Source organism: Lutjanus erythropterus, chromosome 14, assembly GCF_056507025.1.
Source record: "Lutjanus erythropterus isolate fLutEry1 chromosome 14, fLutEry1.hap2, whole genome shotgun sequence".
NCBI lineage: Eukaryota > Metazoa > Chordata > Actinopteri > Lutjaniformes > Lutjanidae > Lutjanus > Lutjanus erythropterus.
In genome coordinates, this window is record NC_139330.1 from 12,696,349 (window position 1) to 12,705,957 (window position 9,609).

Here is a 9,609-nt window from a genome sequence, read left to right on the forward strand (position 1 = left end):
TGGGGAAGACTCAGTATGTCTCAGCAAGAAGCAACACAAACTCCTGTTCTTTGCCACACACAGTAGAGTCTCATTAGTTGACAAGAATTAAAAGACACTGACAGTTTCAGCTGTACCACCAAGTCAAAGACGTGAATTTATACATTTTACTGGATATTAGACGCTTAAATCTGACCATCATCACAATTTGTTGTTTTTTAGTTTATGCTTTGACTTGGCTGCTTGTTGCCTGGTCCTCTGCTTTTGCACTCAGTATCTGATATCAATCAATTTACTCTGTAACTTATGAAATTTCCAAGAAGACTGCTTTCCCATTGGGCGAGGACCAGAGATGGTATGCAGCTGAGAGTTCTGAGCTGGAAATGAAAGTGCCTATCTATGATTACTATGTTTTAACAACACTGTAATAATAATGCATGCATCTGAATGTAAATGATTTAATTTTACTAATGCAACAACATAAGCAGTTTGAAAGTTGCATCAGCCTCAAAAGGTTGAAAATGTTTTTGAATTAAGTTATTTCATTCAACAGTAACAACTACCAATATCAACAAATCACTTTCTTTGTATTCTTATAATGGGTGTCACACGGGTCACACGGATGAATTAAAAATTGATCAAAATGAGCTTTCATTCATTTCAATAATCAAACGCAAAGGCAGAATAAGCGGCTGTCCCAGTATTTATTTATCTCTCCATCCCTGCTTACAGCATCTGTCACGTGTCAGAGGAAGAACAACACTTCAGAGTGACACAGTGTAGCTTACTGGCCGTTATGTCACAGCTAATACCATGTAGACTATCTTTTTAAAGAATTTAAAATGTAAATGATGGTTATCAGGGCACAAAACCAATGATCAGTTGATCTTTACAAATCAAGACTTGATAGTCTAACAATGGCATAGCTGTCAGTGTAAAAAAAAAGTCGTTTTAATTTCATTAAATTGTGCCAATAAAATTCAAAGTCTAATCAAATTGTGGATTTGGAAAATCATGACACCCCTAATTCTTACATCAAAATCCAATCCTGCTCTCTTCCTGTACAGCAAAATATGATATGCATATGTAGGTTTGAACCAACCTGTTTTAACCAATAATATCATGACATCCACCCATTCATCAGTCTTCAACTTTTTGCAGCACAGCATTAGCATTAGTTTGCTAACTAGCAACAACACGGTGCATTGGATTATGACACACATACTTTTCAATGTTCAAATCAAATTCCTTCCAGTGTTACACATGGCCTGCTTATCCTGTTTTACATGTAAATACATCACAATATGAAGCTAAATACCCTGGAAGTGCGGTTTCATCTTAAGTGGGTCTTTCATTTATTTTGACCCATGTCTGGGGCATATTTCACATTTTTGGATGTATATACGCTAACTTCTGCCAGTTACAAAGCATATGATGATATAAATGAAAGATCTGAAAGTATGATGACTAAATTACATATCATCCTGATCTACCTTTCATCATCTACCTTCACTCACTAACTGTAACACAAACAAAAAGTTTTTAGAAGTAATTAGAGCAAGTCAGAGGTGATTCATCATCTCCCCTGGTAAGGATTTCCAAAGATTAAATCTCTCTTAACCCACTCCACAAACACAAACAGTGTGATAAAGCCAAAATCAGATTCCAGTATCTGTAGCCCACAGTTTGCATCCCTATCCATAGGAAAGCTGCTTAGCCTTGGCAGCTAGCACATATGTGAATTGCTCCAGAGTGCAAGAAACCTCTGAACCGAGCACTTACCAGCATTAATGAATAAATGAGAAGAAACAATGCAAATGATTTATAGCCATAATTACTGAAGGCCTCAAGATCCGACAGTTTAAGTAGCCTTTTCATCATTAAAAGCGGAGCTGATCACATGCTATTGCTGGTGGGAGTTTACTCAGCTTCAATATTCAACATTCTCCTTCCATTCAGATCTATGGCTAAATCCCAGGTGAGTGACAGGTGCCAGCTACAGGGCTGTTAGGAGAGAGCGTTTGTTGATATAACCGTGTTTTCCTCTCTTTGAGCGACTGATCTGCAAAGGTACACATAAAGGCCCTCCTTCAGCAATGTACACAGAGCACTTCGAAAGGAGTACATAAAAATGTCTCCCCCCAACCCTCCCTGCAACATTAAACAGTGTGGAGGGGGTGCAGTGGGAGGCATGTGGGGGAGGCTGGGGGACTCAAACAAACGCTGGAGAGTGGCAAGTTTGCATTTGCCCATACCAACAAGCTCCTATCTCATTAACAAACCGCTGAAATAAAAGAGTGCTTTTTTGGCTCACAGCTATAAAAAAAAATTATCATAGTGATGATGTTCCTCAGCCGTCAACAGAGCTGTGATAACGTTGTTTGATGATGACTTTCCCATGAATGTTAAGCAGCCGCCGCGGCAGAGGAAAGGAGCTTATCAGCGTCTAATGCCCATCTCTAATTCCTGCCCTTCTTGAACTAGCCATTTTCTAACAGCGTTAACTGTCAAATTTACATCCCGTCTTAATGCCACTAAAGAGTACGGGGGATGAAGAGTAAATGACAGCAGTGTAATGAGGAAGGCAAGGCATTCCTTCTCCCACTTTCTCTCCCCCTCTCTTTCTCTAAGGAGAAGGAGATTTCCACAATATGGGGGCTTTTTTTTCCTCCTCCGGTGCCATGATGCCATGATGGAGAGCTTACCTGTGAACTTACTGGAGGTGCACATGGGCTTAATTAGCTGTGGGCTCTTGTGTGAAGGAGGAAAAATAGATTGTTTTCAATGCATGACAGTGATGCACACGGGAGGTTTTTGGAAAACACGCATCATACATTTACAAGAAATCTGCAGTTGGTTTAGAATCTTGTGGTAGAATGGATCAACTTGGGCTGAAAAATGACCCCAACCAAAAAAAAGCATCATTGTTGTATAATAAATGAAGGCCAGGAGGGCATATTTAAAGTACAATATGACTAGTGATCACAAAGATTTTCTGGTAAGACAAGAAGGGTTGATTTTAAGTTAAACACTCCTATTTACATGTTACTTAACATCAATACAACATAAAAATCACACATTATTATTTTTGTGATTTTTGAGCAACAATAATGACGCTGCTCTGTAGTTTACCTGATTATTACAGGTTACTGGCTTTAGTAAATGATAGACATCCTGTTCCCAGTCTCTACCAAACGCCTTTTACATGTTGTATTATTATTCCTTGGTGCCTAGTGCACGTAATGAAACAAAACAATGAATTACATCAGTATTTTGATTCAGTACAACCGAGCATTTCTTATCAGGGAACTCACCACTTTCATTTTCTGTTTTTAAATTGGCATTTTGTCCATTAAGTCAATTAAAAATGCTGAACTATTTGCGGGAGACAATCGCTTCTGACATTCACATAAAATAATGGGAAAATTGCCACAGCTTCATTGTAAAAGCAAATTTAGTTTTAAATTGATATGGTGTAACCTTTTTATATATACATATGTGTCTGTATATAGTGGTACATACTTTTTACTTTAATTATTTATTATAATAAAATCATCCAGTAGACCCACACTGTCCTATCAGGAGGTGACGACAGACACCATTTCATATATAGGAGGAAAAAAAATCAGGCTTTCACATCAAGCATAGAATCAGTCGTAAGTGGGACATTTTATCTATTTTCTTCTCATTACTGTGTGATTTATAATTTCTACAATAAATTCAGAGATAATGTGCTTGCCTCTTTCCTAAGGAAGCCTTTGTATTTATGCATACTTCTGCTCCTTTTATGCAAATGAGACAAGTTGAAAGTTTTCTAATGTCTGCATGTAATTTAAGATGGCATTTAAGCCTCCTACCCTAGATGCTATCATCATAATTAATTCATCAGGTAATATTTCCCATTATTCCAAGGCATTATTTTATGTCAAGCAAAGTAATGAATAGCTATGAGAGCACAGACACACTATTTAGTTACAAATACAACATTGTCTGCAGTGTGAATTATACAGGGGACAGCAGGAAATTATAGAAAGGGAATATTAAAAAATTACACAATCAGCCGTGGAATTGGATAAAATATGGACTGAGTGGTTGTGTAAAAGTAAATGTGATTTGTTCATAGTTTTACTTGGACTAGTGAAAGACAAGCCATGTCATTGTGTCCCAAGGTTTTTACTCAATAAGTGGGGGGAATTCAATATTCAATCTTCCTTCTCACACAGGAACATTGGAATAAAGATAAACAGAAGAAAGGTTGTACCTTCCATCTATGCTGTCATAATCAACCATGCAAGTGAACCTATGAATATGTAGTCCATTTCATCTGAGGGGTCGGACTCTGGTAGGGCAGGCCAGGCAAGATTAAATCTCAGCTCATCTGATTGGACCATATAAAGATTCAGACTGAGCTAATTTCATGCCGATCTGGTTGCCTCCTGTGAAACTATCCAAAAGGCAAGAGGCTATAATGATTTGGCAAGGAAGAGACAACAGATAAATGGTGAAATGAAGTTGAAGGGCCTTCTTACCTTTGAGAAGAAATATTTCAATTTAAATGTATCACTTTATCAGGGTAAAGTCCTCCAGCTTTGCAGCTCGGAGATTACACCAATTAAACATCAAATATAGTGAACTAACTGCAAATGAGCAAATGCCCTGTGTGCTCTTGTTTAAAGACTGGCATTACACTGTTCAGAGACATTCAGTTACAACTACAATTAGGTAAATCTGCTGCAGTTTAAAACAGTTCCCTACAGGCCGTAAACACATCTGGTATTATTGGTCAACAATTCCAAAACTGTGACTTGATTAATGGTTTTAGTCATTAAGCTGAGTAAAACTACAATTTTTCCAGGTTAGCTCAAATACTATACATGTATTTTACTGTATATGTACACCATATAGTGTGTAACATGCACATAATGCAATAAAACATACATAATATCTTTTCATTGCCATGTAAATAATATACTCTCAGTCAATGCACATTAATCCACTTCTATAAATTGATGTATTATTCATACAGTTGTACATACTGTGGACAATCTGTTGTCCAGCACTTACCTGTATATAAAAGCTATATGTTTGTTTGAATATATTTGCTATGCTTAGTGTCTGTATCTATATCCTACAGTAAATATATCTCTTTACTGTTCTGAATTTTGAAGGTCTATTATGAAAGATTTGGGGGAATTATTGGCATAATATTGCAAACGTAAAAAAAAAATAAAAAATTGGCGTATAATCACTTCAAACTAAGAATCATTGTGTTTCTTTTATATCTACAGAGGGCACCAAGTTCTTTTCCACAGAGTTTGCCATATTGCACTGCCATGATTCAAGATTAGCCCAGAATGGACATCCAAACACTGGCTCTATATTCGGCCTTTTGGATTTCTTGCGACTCTCAAGGCCACCGCAGGTCCTCCTAGAGTCTGCAAGCTCACTGCTAGATGCCACTAAATCCTACATACTGGTCATTAAATGAGTACATTCTCCATGTTGGGATCAGCTAACTTTACTACTTTATTTTTCACATTAAACAGAGTCATTTGCATTATAAAGGTGGGGCGATAACTCAATCATGAAAATAAATCATTGGATTTTTGGAGCCAATGTTTTGATCTTGTGTTGAAGCTCATGATGTTAGAGATGCACAATAATATTGGCACATCATCATAATCAGCCAATAAAGGCTTTAAAATGAAATATCACAATCATATCGGCCCAAATTGAACATTTCTGCCGATATGATAGGCTAATAACATGATGCTTTAATGCTGCCTTTTATGCTGTGGAGATTTTTTCAAGTGTCCCTAAACAGATAGCAAAGTTCAGCATTTGCGATGATCGCCAAGCACTGGTAATTCAAGGAGAGCAAAATCGCATTACTTCAACACTACAAATTTAACTGCCCATCTTGAGAGCCATCATCCTGATCATTAAAACAAATTTGTGAAGAATAAAGAGAAACAGGCACCAGTAAAGAGAAACTGTCTGCTGCAGTTTTCATGTTTTGTCCAGTAAATGTGTACATTTTTAAAAGCATTGTTTTTCGTGTCAGCATCTGCCAGTGGGCCATCACGATAAGAACAGGCATAATAATATGTGAATTTCATTATAGGACAGACTTGATGCTCTTTGCAATTAGATGGACAAAAAAATGTGCATATATCAGTATCAGCAATTGTCCAAAATGAGTTGGAAAATATCAGCAAAAATCCAGTATCATGCATACTTATCTGACGTTCATATATCAGCAAAAAGATCACCTGACTTAGTGTTGGTAAACCAGGAAACATCCAGAGGACACAGCACTGCTTTGTCTCCAACCATTTTTGCACTCTGCAGTTTGCTTCCGCTGAGCTCTGCCTGTGGGCACAATAGATTTGACACAAGAGTGCTGATGAATCTCATCAGTTTAATGTGTTTATGCTCGCTAAGCCCTAAAAGCTTATTGCTGTTCAATGGAGTGCTACAAAGTTACCTAATTTCCCCCCTGGTTGTCTCTCAGCATGCTGGCACCATAGACTCCCAATAACACGATGTACTCTGCAACCTGTGGAAGACAGAAGGCACGCTGTGTCTCAATGATTTGTGTTATCGGGCAGAGAATAGACCTTGACAGAAATACAGTGAGCACAGATATTACTGTTTTTTCCACCTTAAATTCAGCCCATGACTGTCTCTCTCCCTCCACATTGATCCCTTTTTACAGCCTTTTCACAGTAAGTGCTTTAGCCTTATCTCCACTGCCCCCACCTCGCCTGTCTCATATTCTAACCAATGAGGCTGGCTGCCTATATGACAGCTAACACCCAGTATTAATTAAAATGTCATGCCTCCAAATCAATATTGTAAAACAGTTCAAACACAACTCATCGCCACTGCTGTGATAAGTGCTTTTGGGTGACAGGTAAGTCCAAAGAAAGAGATGCAGGAGAATGGTATGACGGAATAATCCAGAGAGAACATGTAACATTAAAATGTATGACCCCCCTATGTGTTACTTCATCACTCACAATTGCAAATTATCCACACTGTCATGAAGTGTGCTGCGCTAAACTGACAGATCCATAAGTCAGCAGCAACAGGCCAGGAGGCTCAACGCGAGAACTCTTTAGCTTCAGATGTCTGACTGCAATGCGTTAAAAGAGACTAATACACACTCGTTTGGGAAGGAGGCTGTCAGAGGGGGGATTTATCAGTGCTACTAAAATAGCTGCAATCCATCTGATTACGTTCACGTTAACCCTGCTTCGTTAGGACGAAAATACAAAAAAGGATGCAACTTCTGAACACTTTTTGCAGTGGACCTCTGTGACACAAGGTGTAGGGCTTTTGCCATGAAAAGTTTCCATGAATAAAGTCAATAAAATGGAGAACTACTGGCGTTTTTTGCAATATTCCATCCATTATGGGCGACAAATAGGGTTGATTCAAAACTTTGTGAGGCTGTACGTGTTCACACATACTCATTGAAAGACATTGTTCAAAAGCAATGCTCGGGATATGGATAGAATGTGACAAATTCTGTCAGAGTAAATATGGTTTAATAAATGAATTAGCTTCATAAATAATGGCTGTAATGACATTTTAGGGGACAATAAGCCTAAGCGTTGTCAGGAAATAGTTGATGTATGAGTTTCATGCCTCAGCGGTTCCTCAAAATGAATAGGCTTGGGAAGATAGCAGGGGCCTGCAACCAGCCTATTTCCTCGAATTATCTACTTGTTGTCAATTTGCACAGTGGAATTACACATGCAAATTGAACTGCCTGCACAAACACCACTTGGAGATGATAAAAACAAATTAACAAAGGCTATAGAAGGAGGATTTATTTCACTGGCTAACCCAGGTCAAGCAATACATGTATTTTACAATTGTGTGTACCCAATTTTGGTGTAATTATATCAGCAAATTATTCTTTGTAATCTTATTATTTTTTTCCCAACCTTCTCCTTACACACATAATTAACTTCCTTCATACCCTCATGAAAAAAAAAATCAGCTTGCCTCCCCATCAGAGTAACACAGTTTAATCTGATTTGGGGTTTATTCTCGTCACCTTTTTGCAGCTGGAATCCAGAGGAAGGTGAGGGGGTCAGCAGTTTAGTGACACTGTTTAGTGTAAGCGCTTGGTAAAGGAGCAGACAAATCTACATAGCAGAAGTCACAATGTTAAAATATATATAATCACCTCTTAACATCATCCCTCATATTGGGGAGGAAATTAAGAGTCCCCGGACCTCCACGTTTGCTATTAGATATCTCATTTACTTTGTACACACAGTGCTAATCTGCACTAATGAATTCTGCCACACCAAGCCAGATCGAGATGACTTAAAATTATTACCACTTCCACAGATATGCCTTTCCTCATTTGAGGCTCAATTTGGCTGGCTCGCAAAAACAGTCTGTCACAGTAAGATACTAATAATTAGGGTTTTAAGATGATTAGTTTATCTCTGTGCTCTTACAGTCCTGCCTCTTATCCACCATGGCCAAAACTTAATAAGAGGCTCTAAGTTTTAAACAGCCAACTCCAAATTACCAAGAAATGACGGAAATAATGAACTGGAGCACATGCCAGGGAGAGAGACACAGAGAGAGAGGGGGAGACACACAGAGATGGATGGTGGGAAAGCTGAGAGACATTAATTCAAGTGTGAAATAGAACACAAAGTCTAGTAATCAATAAGGAAATGATTCAGACCTGTAATGCCAAAATTGTTTAGTATTAACAGGACTTTGTGACTCTCATTTACCTTCAGACTCTGCCGTGCTCATCAACTTGTCACACAAGTAATTAAAGTCACGATAATGCTGAGTGAGTGATACCAGTTAATGGTTGCATATTTTAGAGGATGAGATAGAGATTTTACATGTTCCAGATGACATTCAATATAGCAGAAGCCTTATCAGCCCAGTTTAATATGCACTGCATTTTGCAAAGCTGAACTGCGTAAATCTCTCATCCTAGGGTACAGGAAGGTCAAGGAGAGTGCAAGGTCTCCAGGTTTTGTTTTTAACATTTGTGCCACTATACCGGGTATCAAACCCTAAAAACTTTTACAAATCATGGTTTGGTCTTCTTATTATCAGTTCTCAGTTATTCTTATCAGACAGTTTCTGATTTTAGGGCTGCACTTTAATCTGACTTTCATTATGAATTAATCTGTCAGTTAATTAATTAAATGACTAATTGTCCAGTCTATAAAATATCAGAAATAGTTAAATATGCCAGCTGCAAATTCCCAGCACCCACATGATTTCTTCAAATATCATGTTTAACTAACAGACCTTTCTCACAACAGCTATATTCATATGAAATAGTAGGGTAAGCACAGGTATTACCAATTACACTAATTAAGATCCTGTTTAATTAGTACAGCAGAGCCTTTTCAGTCAGCCAATACACAGTAGCAGCACTCCAACTCTGTCTGACGTGAATGTAACATAGCCTTAATAAATATCTTAAATAATACCTGTATTTACCCCAGTATTTCATGTCAAAATGGCTGTTGTGAAAAGGGTCTACTTTAAATTAATTCTTTTTTTCATTTACAATGAAAGAGGAGAAAGGCACCAAATATTCATATTTGAGAAGCTGAATTCATGTTTGATGTT